The sequence below is a fragment of the Hetaerina americana genome, unplaced genomic scaffold (genome assembly GCF_022747635.1).
Source record: "Hetaerina americana unplaced genomic scaffold, ioHetAmer1.1.p SCAF_44, whole genome shotgun sequence".
In the NCBI taxonomy this organism is placed as follows: Eukaryota; Metazoa; Arthropoda; class Insecta; order Odonata; family Calopterygidae; genus Hetaerina; species Hetaerina americana.
In genome coordinates this window covers 2,918,471-2,932,536 of record NW_027287030.1, presented here as the reverse complement: position 1 = coordinate 2,932,536, position 14,066 = coordinate 2,918,471, and positions in this window count along the sequence as shown.

Genomic DNA, 14,066 nt, shown 5'->3' with positions numbered 1-14,066 from the left:
AAGGGGAGAAAATCGATGCTCTGGGAGGAAAATCTCTCTCTCCCTCTCTACTTCCCAACCTTTTGCCCACTACTCCTCCCCCTCTTCACCTCTCTCTCCTTCTCCCTCCTCCCCCGTCCCTCCTTATTCTAATCTCACCTCTACATTTCCCCCTCCCACCTTTGGGCCTCTCCCAGTCGAGACAATCCCCGCTCGACCGGCCAAGAGCGAGCCGCGACCATACGCGAATGTGTACGTACTCTGAAAATACGGACACGCACGCTCGAACGCCTGTACTGATACAAACAGACAAATTGATGCACGCTCCGATGAGCGAAGATCGCGGGAAACGGCGATAAATTGCCGCGATTGGGGTAAAAATGAAAATTTATGGGAGTTGTTGGGGAGAGTCCACGGATTGAAAGTAGGTTTTGGATGAATCCTGAAAGGCGTCCCTCAGCTGCGTGGTCTTTTGAGAAACTTATCACTTCTAAAGTACCAAATAACGATAAAATTATTTTACATTGTACTATTTGATTCTTCCTGAGCCCACATCGGTTCATTCTTCCTTCATCCGTCTAAAATGTCCAATATTTTCACCCATATAAACTAGAACATCGATTATCTAACACTCAGAACTGTATTTGTCACTTTCTAACTTATAAATCCGTCTTCAAAATCTCATAACGTCTTGTTAGCCACTCTTTGATACAATGTTTACCAAAACCCTCCTACCTCATCCACATATCTTTGCTATTCTCTCTCTTTTATCCTATTATATTTTTTTAGGCTTCTCTTCATTTCGATGTCTTAAAAATCCTCTTCATAATCTCATATTTTTTCTTGAAGACCCAATTTTCGGAAACATTACACTTTACGTTCCATGCCAAAGACAGAGCTAGTTTTTTTCTTCGTGTTTTAATCGAGTGAGTAGGCTCTGGAAATTGTAAATGAAAGTATTCAAAATATTTGTGCTCCTCTGAATAACAATAATATTTTTCCCGTAAAAGAATATCAAAATTACGCCAAATAATTAACAAAAAATAGGACAGTAAATTTTTCCCCCAATTTATTCAAATCATTTGGGTTTATTTTTAACTATTTCGTCATTGTCCACGAATGAATCTTTCGACTAGCATCGTTAAAGGCCGCAGTGAACAATACAATTTCTTCCTATGATATCTTTTACCAAACACGACTGATTCAATTGTTCACTGAGTACGCTATTCTGTTTATTGTGATATAATATTGCAATTTTTTTATGCTGTCAGGTTAAAAACGAAAATATTTTTTCCAAATGGAGAAGGCAACAATTAAACAATCTCTAATATTTTTTATCCTTTTATTGTTGAAAAAAGGCCAAACAAAGCTACATGATGCGTCCGGCATTTAAAAGGCAACGGAACATGTGTCATGCTCGTTGAAAGTTAATAGTCAAGTCACCACGGTTTTCTTTTCCTGCTATTCAGTTTCTTTCAAACTTCGCAGAAAATATATCTTTTATTTTCTCTTTCCCTCCTGCGCGTTAAAAAGTCTAGGAAAGTAAAATGTCGATGAGCATTTATTCTCGATATCACTCGATGGAGTCCAGCCAGAGGAGTCAGACAGGGTATTCACAAAAAACCGCGACGAAACTCAAAATTTGGCACCGAACACACTAAGCTTTTTTCCGTAAAAGTTTGTGACGAAATGTGAGCTTATAATTCGAATGCAAAACTCTAGCAACATTTTCTAAATTTGTAGAATGAGAGTTTTATCAATATTCCGTAGTGCGTTTAAGCAGAAAATTGGAAGAGTAATTTGGGGAATTCTGAATTATAATTCATAGAATCTAAGATTTTTGCCTGTATCCGATGAAAACAATTCACCTTTTTAAAATAGGGGTACTGAAATAAATAAATTTATTTTAAATCCACATGCTTTCAAATAATTTTGTAGCAAAACTTTACTTCTTAACCATTTACACCTCTTCTATATTAGAATTTCCAGTATTTCTCTAATTTGTCTACATAAATTGTTATCATTACATGCTCAGAGTTTTTAAGTAACTCAATCCTTGGCCAACCCTGATTTGGTGTTTGACATCGCTAGCAGTGTCCTTAAGTTTGGTATTAAATTTTTTTATTGCAATTGAAGAGTATTCTCTCTCTTTTGTTTCATAAAAACATTCCCATTAATCACCCTTTTCGAATGAACTGACCATTATAAACAAACAAATTTTAATCTATAAATATTATAAGGATATTACACGAGTGAAGATGTGGATTATTTTAACCAAAACATTGCATTAAATTTTAATAAATTTGCGATTCATTATATTATGTGTGAAAATAAAATGGACAGAAAGAAAGACCAGCGATAAATTTCTAGGTGTGCTAATGGAAGAGAGACGGATATTGCGAGAATTTCGAACAAGGCAGGGCAAGTGGTTGCAAAATATACTGAGAGACACAATGGGATGCGGAATAAGACGGTTATAGAAGGGAAAATGTTGGGAAAGCGAGGTAGGAGGGAAAGAATGGGCATTTCAGTGGAGTGAAGGTAGATGGTGAGTATGCTGAGCTACAAGACGTAACAAGAGTTATTGCAATATTTATTATTGTGTTTAAAGACATTTTACGTGATATTAGTTAAGGCTTTGAAGTACAGTGATGTATAGGGTCAGGATAGGTTTTTGGTGAACCCTGACCCTATACATCACTGAATTAATTCCTACATCACCGAATGGATTCCAAAAAACATTTAATACCTGCAATTGAATTATATTTTACCAGAGTTACGTGAATGTGGACTCTGTTTAGTGATAGGCTGATATTCTGGCAAGGCAATAACCTACCCTGACCCGGTAGACTACTAATAATAACAATAATGTGAACGGATCATCAGGAAATAACAGTGATGGAACCACGGTGGTTGGGCGTTCCAGAGTGCAGGGCGAAAGAAAGTGGGCCGCCCATGGTGCCAATAAAGGCCAAGGTGTGACCACCAAGTTGAGCTAGGGATAAGGCCGACGGTATCAGAATTAGTTGGCGTGCTAGGGTCCCGTGATTTATATACAGTAAAACTTCGATTTTCATACTATTAACCCCTTAGCTAACCAAATTAAGGATAAGGGTTGTGCTGTGTTATGATCAGTGTACATCCATGATGGAGAACCTAGATCCGAGCGTGACAGTGAATGACTGCATGTCCAAGCCCTAAAACAACTTGTTGCCTTCCCTTTAATAACAAGTAATTCCTTTGAACTGGTAATGAGTGCATATGTATTACGGCTTTAATCTTTCCCCACACACCACACCTTCTACTGCATCCATAACCCTTTGCCTTCCGTCCCGTCTGAATTCGCATTTGTCCACAATGGCGGAGTATAACCACCAAAACAGAACAGTCGAGTGACTGGGTGAATTATCTATTATGTTCAATATGTGATATATGTATAGTGTCCTTGAGTTTACACTACCTCTAGGAGGTATTTTTCATTCTTTATATGATTGTGTGTGTGTGTATACATACATGCAAACACGAAAACCCGCCTGGACCCGACCAGGACTTGAACCGCCGACCTTTCGACTTACCGGACCGATTCTCTAACCACTTGAGCTATCGAGGACACGTAATTTACACTGAAATCTGCGGGGGTTTAATGCAACCAAGTGCCCTGATTCTTTGGCCAGGAGATGGCGTTAGAGAGCTGTTTCACCCACCAAAGGTGAAATGGACGACACAAAAGAGGAAAGGACAGTAGGTAAAGCAATCATGCAACGTCATAAAGGATAGGCGTTTCGTGGCACGCATAGCCAGAAGAAGGAGACGAGACAATTTTGCCAAATACACATTCAAATACGAAAACTCGCCATATGATAAACATATAGTCATTCACATGGAAATTGATACAAGGAAAAGGGATACATATAAAAGACGAACACAAGAGAAGTGGGGAAGGCGGAATCGAGCAGATCACAAGCGCAAAAATATTTCCTTGACCGGGACTTGAACCACGCATCTTTCGACGTGCCGGGCCGATGCTTTGGTTCAATGTGATTGAGTAGTTCCTCTGACTAAGTAACTTAGAGTTCCTCTGGAATGTATTTCGTTTCTCATTACACCATTTTGAATTATGTTAAGTATTCTTTATAGCACTATACTTTGAAAAGATTCACTGTAACAATCGCAGGGTAATTGAGTACGATGTTTCAACCGTTGTAAATTGGAAAAAAATATCAATTTATTCTTCACAAATATTTTTTAATTTCTTATAGTCATTTATTGTTCTATATTTAGAAGAAAAATTTCTTCTTAAACGCATTGCCAAACCCCATCACACTTCTGAATAATTATAATGGGAAACTAATGATTGTGACAACTGTCTATATTCTTCAGTTTGCAAGATTATAGTCACAACAAATACCATTTTTGATTGCAAAGAGTTTGTTTATCAAAATCACATAATTAAACAGCAAGAAAACAAAGCAATTAGCTAATGATATAATAGACCTAAATACAAAATAGAACGCTACATGATATAGAAGATCTTATAAATTTTAAAAGGGTAAATAAGCTTATTATTTGATGCAATGTGAATCGATCAAATGAATGTAGTTGAAAGTTAAATCCTAACAAAATTTAGCTCGTGGACATTTTAGATGAAATTGAGGTAGAAAAAGTATTGCTAGTAAAGTATATTTTAACGGTTAATTATTTTAAACTTGAATGAAACTGTGATTTTATTCGTACAATTCTTTCCACTTCACTCTTTGGAGGAAACCACATCCATTTGAATAAAAACTAATAAGATTCAGTTTTAGCCTTTATGGACGTACCTAATGAAACAAATCGTTCCCATCTCAAATATATCCACCCAGCCGAATGCATCAACAACAGCTCCATTTTTTATTTTTTTATTTACTTTTCGAGTTAGTTGTACTTTAAATTAAAACGTATTGCCATTTTCAAAACGAGAAAGAGAGAAATCCACCGCCAAGCTCAAATTTCACCCAAACGCAATGGCAGAGCATTCGACTACCATAACGGTGCGAAGGAGAAAAGAAATGATTAATAAATTGGAGAGTCTTTAAGCCGTCGAAGTTTCACCGAAGGAGATTCATTTATTCAGAATAAATAAGGCTGAGATGGATATAAGGGGTCAAGTAGGGTCAATTGCACTTCCTGAACCATCGCGAATGGAGTTAAAAATGGCCGTATCGACTCAGTCAAGAAATATCACGCGTTGAGAAAAACTTTAACGGCTATAGAGGAAAAATGCGAGGAACGCAATGGCGTCTCTGGTGTAACATGTTTCCATTGTTACGTTCGACTAGTCGAGTTAAACCAATAAATAACCTAATAGTATTTAGCCTAACACGAGTGTTGGGCTAATTTGTTTATTCACCATCAATAAATATATTTTATGACTGTTTGAAAACCTTTTCATACGTTTTCAATTCTTATTTCATGTATCTGTTATCTTGAAAAGCCCCAAAACAAATCCATCTCCACGATCGTACTCGGAGTGTAAAATAATGACAAAAGCTCTTCCAAAATCTTCCTACAGGTTGAAATTCCCTCTATGACTCCTGCAATTCTCTTTTTGACAACTCAAGACATAATAGCATTCGATCACATGAGTGTTGACCAATTATTGGTTAAGATCTATTTGCAAGATATTAGAAACTAGGCTTGTCGTTTCTCTAACGTACAGAATTCATCACACGTAATGTCGTTTAAAAAGTCAAACTTCATATTAACATTTTACAGAAGAGGAAATGGAAGTACTTCATTCCATTAAATAATTGATTGCTATCATTACTGTGCATTGACACTGATTTTCTGGAACTTAATAATAATTATAATTCAGTTAGTATGTGCCACACGTGGAAATGTAAAGCGCACCTCACGAAACAGTCCTTAATAAGCCACGAAGTTGTATGGAATTTCTAATAATTAATGTGGTGGCAGAATATTTTAGTTAATGCTGATATTTTGGCCACCACTGGTATACAAGTAGAGCAATTCACTTATCTTGGCTGAGTTTTGGACCACGATAGGCAGATTATTAGGGTCGTAAGAAGAAGAATCACGTTCAGCAAAGAAGTTTTTAAAAAGAGAAGGGTATTGATGACAAAGTCGGTGGAGAAGTCACATAGGTAGATATAGGATGATAGAAGTAGTCACATAGAAGTAGATATAGGATGATAGAAGATGTAAACAAAACAATGGTTATGAATTTTTCCAGTAAAAGAGGAGGCTAAGTGAAATATAAAAATAGGAGTTCAATAACTAGATCAAGTGGAACAGATTACCTAGCCCGGAAAGGTTCTGGTAAAATGGGCGAAGTAGTAGGGACTTAAGGAGAAGAAAAGCACGAGGCAAAGTAGCTTTCACAGGGAGAAGGGAATAGTTGGCAGGTACTTCGAGTAAGAAGGCTATGAAAAGACTCGTCATAACTTTGATATGTAGTGTAGTTTTGTATGGAACAGAAACATTGTCATTGAAGCAGAATGATAGGCAGATTGAAGGCTTTTTAAATGTGTGTGCGGAGAAGAATGGAAAGGGTGAAGTGGACAGAAAGGAACACAAACGAAGAAGTGGTATGTGGGAGAGGAGAGGGTATTGTTGAGAGAAATCATGAGGAAACAGGGAGCATGGATGCAAAGCATATTGATTTAAATTGGGATGTTGTAGGCAGTTACAGAGGGGCGAATGCTGGGCAAACGAGGAAGGGGAGAACTAGAATAGAAATGTTGGACAGAATGAAGGGAAGAAGAAATTATGCAGATGTGGGTGTGGAAAATAATGGAAAAGGTAAAGTGGACAGAAATGGAAACAAACGAAGAAGTGCTAGTCGTGTTGGGGAAGGAGAGAGGATTGTTGGGAGAAATCCAAAGGAGGCAGGCAGGAATTCGTGCGCAGGGTGTCAGGTTGTGTTTTGTTAGGAGAAGCTAATAATTTTGGGTGTGTTCAATCCGTTTCCATTAAAAATTTACCTTAAACGGTATACTACCTAATGAAAATGTTGCGTATCCAAGAGTGAAGTCAAGAGCGTATTCTTTCGTCGTAGTTTAAATTTGCTTCAGCCCATTCGGGGGTTATGTGTCACATTCCTTACATGGTGACATCGATTCATTAACGGTTTTCATCCAACATATCGCGGCGGTATATGTGTGAGACTCGTACACATGTATTCTAGTGGGTGGGGCGTTTGTTTTCTAAGTCTAGGGACCCAGCTTCAAAAGGAAGTGATGAGAGTTCCCAAAATAAACCCAAGAAATTAACTTTTTTTTTGTATTGTATTATGACTTTCTAGTTGAACTAAGGTGATGACTTAAAATAAAATGGCTGCTATCTATCCAGAATGTGTGAACTTCACATCTTGTATCAGGTAGTGATCTCAGCCCGAACTTAATCTATCCAACCGTAAATTTGAAAGCAGTTTTATTGGATCTTTTATAGAGAGCTCATCCATACCTATTCTCGACCATACCATCATATACCAGACTCGAGGTTATGTTTTTTTATTTATTGCTTTACTTAAGTGAGAATTTTTGGAGAAGGATATACGTTAAATAAATACATTTTTCAATGTCTACGTGGCAATCGTGAACGGATGTGAATATCTACTAAGATTTATTACAATGCAGCAATTACAGAATGTAAAAATAGTTGACTGGGATTCGAACCCGGATCCCGCGATGTCCGGCAGAGTGCTTTAGCCAGTTAAGCTATCGAGGCGTCCGTTCTGAAATTGTTGCATCGTAATGTATTGTGCCTGTAGACAGGATGTATAGGTATGCCATCATAATAAGAAACTATTTTTATGACAAATATAAAATACCTGATTCAAATAAAAAGTAATTACCATCAGGGGACAGTATTTATGATGTAAAAATATATTTCATACAAATCAAGGTAGAAGAAAATTGGAGGCTACTGTACCTTTAATTTTTAATGAAATACCTAAAGATATAAGAATGTTAGAGTCAGTAAATGCTGGGAAAGGGAGAATAAAAGACTAGCTATATAGACAGAATGGATATAGGGCTTGGAACACAACTTGACATCGAATATATGTAGCTTTATAATTGCAACATTTTATAGCTATCATTTTTGTTTATGTGGCACCTGCTGTCAAGCCAGAACTGACTGGCTTAGCAGGACCCGAATGAGTATTCCATTTATATATTTTTAATTTTTACTAATATTGTATATTATGAAGACCATGCCACTATGGTATATGATAAAGATTGTGTGTAATTGTGCGTTGTATTGATTTTCTTAATTCTTTGTTTATCATATGTGATGAATATTATACTACAATTGTAATAAATGTTATATATAAGATAATTTTCCAATGGCTCTGCAGACCGAGTTAGAGCACCATAAAAATAAATTCCTGGTTAAACTTTCAAAAATATATTAGCAGATGACTCCGTCAAAATTTACTGCAACGGCATTACCCGCAGTTTCTTGGAATCTACTAAGATCCCCGAATATCCTTAAATGCCTTCACGGCAGGTAGTGTCTTTTTGTAAAAAGATAAAAGGATCCTCGCTAATCTCAACAAAATGGATGGGAACTCGATAAAGCGAGAACTCTCAAGAAATGTCTTATTTATTGACTCTACGGAAGAATGGCCTCAGCTTTTTCTGTACCCTCGATTGCGAAATGATAAGTGGAAAGTAATGATTGGAAGAAGAATTCATCCTTATAATTAGACAAAAAATCCTACGAAGGTCAGGTAAAAGTGTAAGAATTAGTTTACAATACTCTAAAGCCATAGAAACGAATCAGTTTGAGTAGGTGGATTTTTTTCCTCAGCAAATGCAACAGATACTGGTTGAAGTTAACTGAAAAGTTAACTAGTTAGCTAAGTGTAGTATGCATGTTTATTTATAGGAGTCAAGATAAAAGTTGTAGCTCTGTAAAATTAATTTTGGTCGATTAAAAATAGGTTCAAATTGATTTTTAAATTAATCCTAATTTTAATGATGCAAACTTAGTTTTATATTCTTAAAAACTCCTCTAAAATGTTGTCAATTTCTCAAAGAAACGGCTACAATCGAACTCGGTGATTTGTTACGCTTCTCAAAATGAGACAGAAGTGCCTTTATGATATTGAAATCATCTCTTGGTTAGAGTCCTTTCGCCTTGAATCGACTCCCACCTAAATTATTCTAATTATGATCCTTTTTCGTCTGGCTAATGAACTTTTCAACTTGTCAAGTTTTCAACGTGACGTATTTTCGATTGAAATAATATCGTTACTTTAAATAGCTGATAGAAGAAGGAATAGGCGCGTTAATAGTTGCCTACAAAATTTACGAACATTTAAATTGAACGTAGTGACGTATTATCCCGTGCTACCCAAGCCTGAAAAATCCTAAACCTAGATTCCACTGTCTCTTTCCACAATCGGATTCATATTTTCATGTATGCTTAATCTGATTTTCTCCCCCCCTCGACCCTAATGGAATATCATCTGAGTCGTCCGAGGTGTTCCCCGCATTAGAGTTTTGCCTTAATTTCACTTCGACATATTTGAAACGTGATTTCCAGAGTCTGAAAGTCTGGCATCCATAAAATTAACACCCGTCGCAAGACAAGAGTTTTATTTCTTCCCCGGTGCAAACCACCGAGTCGAGTGGTAGAAACGTTCCTTTATTGTGGAGGAGGCAATCTGATAATCTCTCTCAATGGTAAGTATAATGGCTCCTCGATTCAACGCGGCCTTCGTGTCACGAATCGCAGATTAAGTCGAGAAATCCATATTATTTATAGCTTATATTGAATCAGTACGGATTTGTATTTATTCCCACGGAAAGCATCGAAAAATTAAATCAGCATAAAAGTTATGGTGACATTACAAAAATAAGCACAGCATATACGCTTCATGGACGACAGAGAATGAGCACAACGTGATTCATCTGATGAGTGATTTGACTTACAAATATTCAACATCGGTGTTGATTAAGGGTTTCACTATTAATTAAATGAATATATTCTGGTACGGCAAAAGAAGGAAATCATCTCTGCATTTAGGGATAACGCACTGAAGACGAACATATAGAACTACCAAGATGTTTAGTTTTAACATCTTGTCTTAGGGTATAGACTGGTCTTTGTCTTACGGATGCCTCGATCCAGTTTGATAGCGGGATCATTGCAATTCAAAAAGCTGATGTCAAATGCATATTATCCAAGTCTGATGAAACGCGCAAAATAAAAAGAATTTTAGGACCTAAATGAAAAAGGGACAGTTACGTTGGCAACAAATGGCACTTTTTTATTTTAAATTATTTATTGTACATGCCTACCAAAGTGCCATCACCTACCAAACCGACCTTCGGGTTGATTACTGTGTTTGTGGTTTTTATTTTACAAGTATTTCTTATGTTATGCTTCCAAGATTTAGCATCGACTCCAAAATAGGTAGAAAAACTTGTTTATCTTTTGATTTCCGATAAAAATTTAGAATTTCAGGTTACCGCTGTTGAATTAATTACATTAAAAATTTCGAATGTAGTTTCAAGGAATAAAAATATATCTCTAGAGGTGCTACAAAGGATCATAAAAGGAAATCAATTCTTTATATCATGTCATTCCTTACCCCTGGTCTTCTAGTATTCTGGTAGAAAAATTGTGGTTTTATCCTGGTTTGTTGATTATAACAATTGTACTGGACACTTAAAATTGTATAAATTCCATTAATCACAAAGCAAATCAGATATATTTCATGAATTGTGTTTTAATTAATTTGAATAGGAAGGAAATATATAGCTTTAAGGGCTAAAGCAGCGATTGAATGCCTCAACTCACTAGCCCCCATTAACTGTGCGATACACATTTTATTTGTTGACAACAAATCCCCGCGTTGGTTTGAAAATAGCGTGTATGTTAACAATAGAAGTCATCAACTCAACTGACACCACACTCCCTACATTATTCACTAAAGTTTTTGAGTATTTTGTTGTCAAGGCGCATTGAGATCAAAAGTTTTGTGTCCACATTTCTGTACTCCTCTTGACTTCGTTTCAAACGAAGAAAAAGATGCATTACTTACTCTTGGCCCGGCCCCGGGAACAAGAAGACCGTCTTCAAGTCACTGCAAAGGAATTCCACTCGACAATCCCATGGGAGAGAATGCGGGGACCCGATAAGTTCTCTGCTTTCCTCTCTCTTTCTCCTCTTCCGAAACTTCGACGTAATTTAACAACTAATTAAGGAACTCCCACCCCGTCGTGCACGGCCTCAGGATTCTCCAAGTGACGATTACGATCGGGGCGCGAACTCCGGACTCCCTAGGGGGAGAGCGCTCGGTATTCTTTCCCGGGCGATGCGGTCCCACCTCGTGCGATTCTGCGCCGACGTAACGTCCCAGGGTTCCCGACCAGGCGGGGGTGTCTGGCGAACGACACTGCACGACCGCGTTCCGTGTTTGCGCCGTTTCCATGGATACGGTCATGCGTGATGGTCGAAGCGGGAGCGGGGGTGGGGCTGGGAAGGAAGTGAGCGCCTTTATTTTTTTTTAATCTCCTTTTCTTTGTCTATTCTGTTTTACTATATTTTCTGTTGCCCCTCCCCTTTCGTGCTTTGACCCGCACCACACCGCTCCTTGAGATGGTTTTCATGAGGGTCAGGTTTTCGAACTAAAACGAACGCGGAGTGCCGATCAGGGCGTCGTTCGCGGAGTCAGCACGGACTAATACGCATCCCCCGGTTGACCCGGCAGTTTTCAATGCGTCTTACTTTGGTGCACAAGTTAGATATTTTAGTGCATGCAAGCCACCGATGGGATGTATGTCAGGGGGCGAATGCACACCAAATTAATTTAATTTGATGGCAATCTTGGCATAATATTTTCATTACCCCACCCTCCTTTTTAAGAATCCGTAAGACATGAACCCCCGCTCTTACCATCTTACGTAAATATGGACGCATTGATGCGAGTATATCAAAAGTGCACCTTTTTCTGTTAAAAAAAGGCGAATTAAAATTTGAAGAAAGCATCTTTTAATTCGATACGGATCACTTCAATTGCGTGTTTTCATGGAGCAGATCGTGTATTTGGCACATAATTTCAGAGGAAATTTGGCACAGAAGTGGGGACATTCAAAGGAGAGTTGCCTAAGTATAAGAAGCATTTTACGGGGAGAAGAGAAATTATGACCGGTGAAGATGGGAAAAAAAATCAGTAAAGATTTTCAAATGGAGGCTAGGGTATTGTGGAAATGATACTCGGTCTCTTAGACAAGAGTATGAGCTTATTTATTTACATAGAACCCTGCAAACCACCGCTTAGGTGTGAGGCAGGGGGTGATTATACACCAGACTACTTTTGAGCCAAAATACTTTTCCCTCCTAGCGCGGTCAAACAAACATTATTTTATTCTGATCCCTTATCCTTCGTGGGAAAAATGACATCTTAGATTCATCTGTTCTGCAATTTATCTCTCTAATTTTACAGACATGAAATCTCCTACCGTAGTACGATGGGGACAATAACACATTGTGGACAGCACTGCTAAAGAGACGCTCTTCCAATTTATGCGAGAGATTTAATCTGTAACTTAGCCTTCGCTCCGTGAATGATTCCAAACCTAGCTCCTCTGATAATTTTGTTACGCTACTCAATGTGTCAAAACAACGTTTTACAAATCTAGCTCTTATACGGTGCAAACGATCCAACTTGGCAATCAATACAACTTCATGAGGATTCCACTAATGTATGTACTATACTTCTTAGTCATATCCTTCTTCTTCTAACGCACCTTTCTGATAGGAGAGAAGAATATAAAAGAGCCGGGAAAAACAGACGTACAAGATAGGTCGCGAGACATAACGGAAGAAATGGGCGAGGTATTCAAGATAGACCTCTGGAGAAAGGTAAAATAAAATCAGAGGTAAGGATTAATGAAATACACTGGGAGAAGATGCGGAAATACTGAAAATTGTGGAGGATGTGAGATGTGGGTTTGGCGAAGAATGAAGAAAATTATTTGAACAAAGAGGAAAGAAAACGTGAAGGTTTTAAATAGTGTGGGCGAATAGAAGAAGTTTCCGGAGGAAAATCCGAGGAAGGCAAAAAAAGGTGGAGGGAGGAAATATTCAAAATTAGTGCTGTATTGACAGCCGTGATAGAAGGGAGAACGTTGGGTATACTGTTTGGGTGAATGAAAAGATAGAAGGCTTCTTAAGACAGCTTGAAACCAGGTGGAAGTTACGAAGAAATGAAGAGCCGGCCAATTGTCAACCCAGAAGTCACAGGTTCGATTTTCACCTAGGTGGGTTTCCCTCCACCGAGGGCTTGGGTGTTTGTAATTGGGTCTATTGTCATATAAATTATTATAAGTCTGATGTAAATGCAAAAAAGTGCTTTTTCGGGTGAATGCAAATTAAATAAGAGAGAGAGAGAAATAATGTACAGAAAACAAGAGGAAATTACGTGACGAGTGGAGGTAAATTGCCGTTTGGGATCGTCTAAAACCAACCTTTAATACGAGGTACGAGGGTAAAGTGAAAAAGTTTTCGGCCTGACAATGAAAGAATGGGATTTTCAGTTAAAAAAATTATAATCTTTTCCTACAAAATTTCCCTAGACTTCAACACACTTAGTCCAGCACTTCTCCAACATCAGTGTTCCTTCCTGGAAGTGAGAGTCCGGAAGGCTGTGAAAAAATCCATCTACGGCCTTCTCAAGTTCTTCATTGGATGCGAAGCGTATCCTATAAACAAATTTCTTCAAGTTTAGGAACAGATAGAAGTCTGAAGGTGCTAAATCAGGAGAATAGGGGGGATTTAGAATGTAGAATAAAAAGAGAATAGAGCTGGGAATAGATGTGGGCTATGAGGGGATGAAGTCAGTTAGGTTTTCAGATGATAAAGGCGAAATGAGTCATCTAGCAAAGGGAACCTTTTATGTCAATTTTATCAGTGAGAATTAACACAATGTGTTTCATGGAGATCGATATAATCAGAACTCTTGCACGGCTAACATAACTCAAAAATAAATCTTACTTAAGTTTCTTTCAGAACTCACTCGATCCCTCACAAGGAAACTTAATGATTTTGTGCGGTCCCCCAAAAACCCTTAC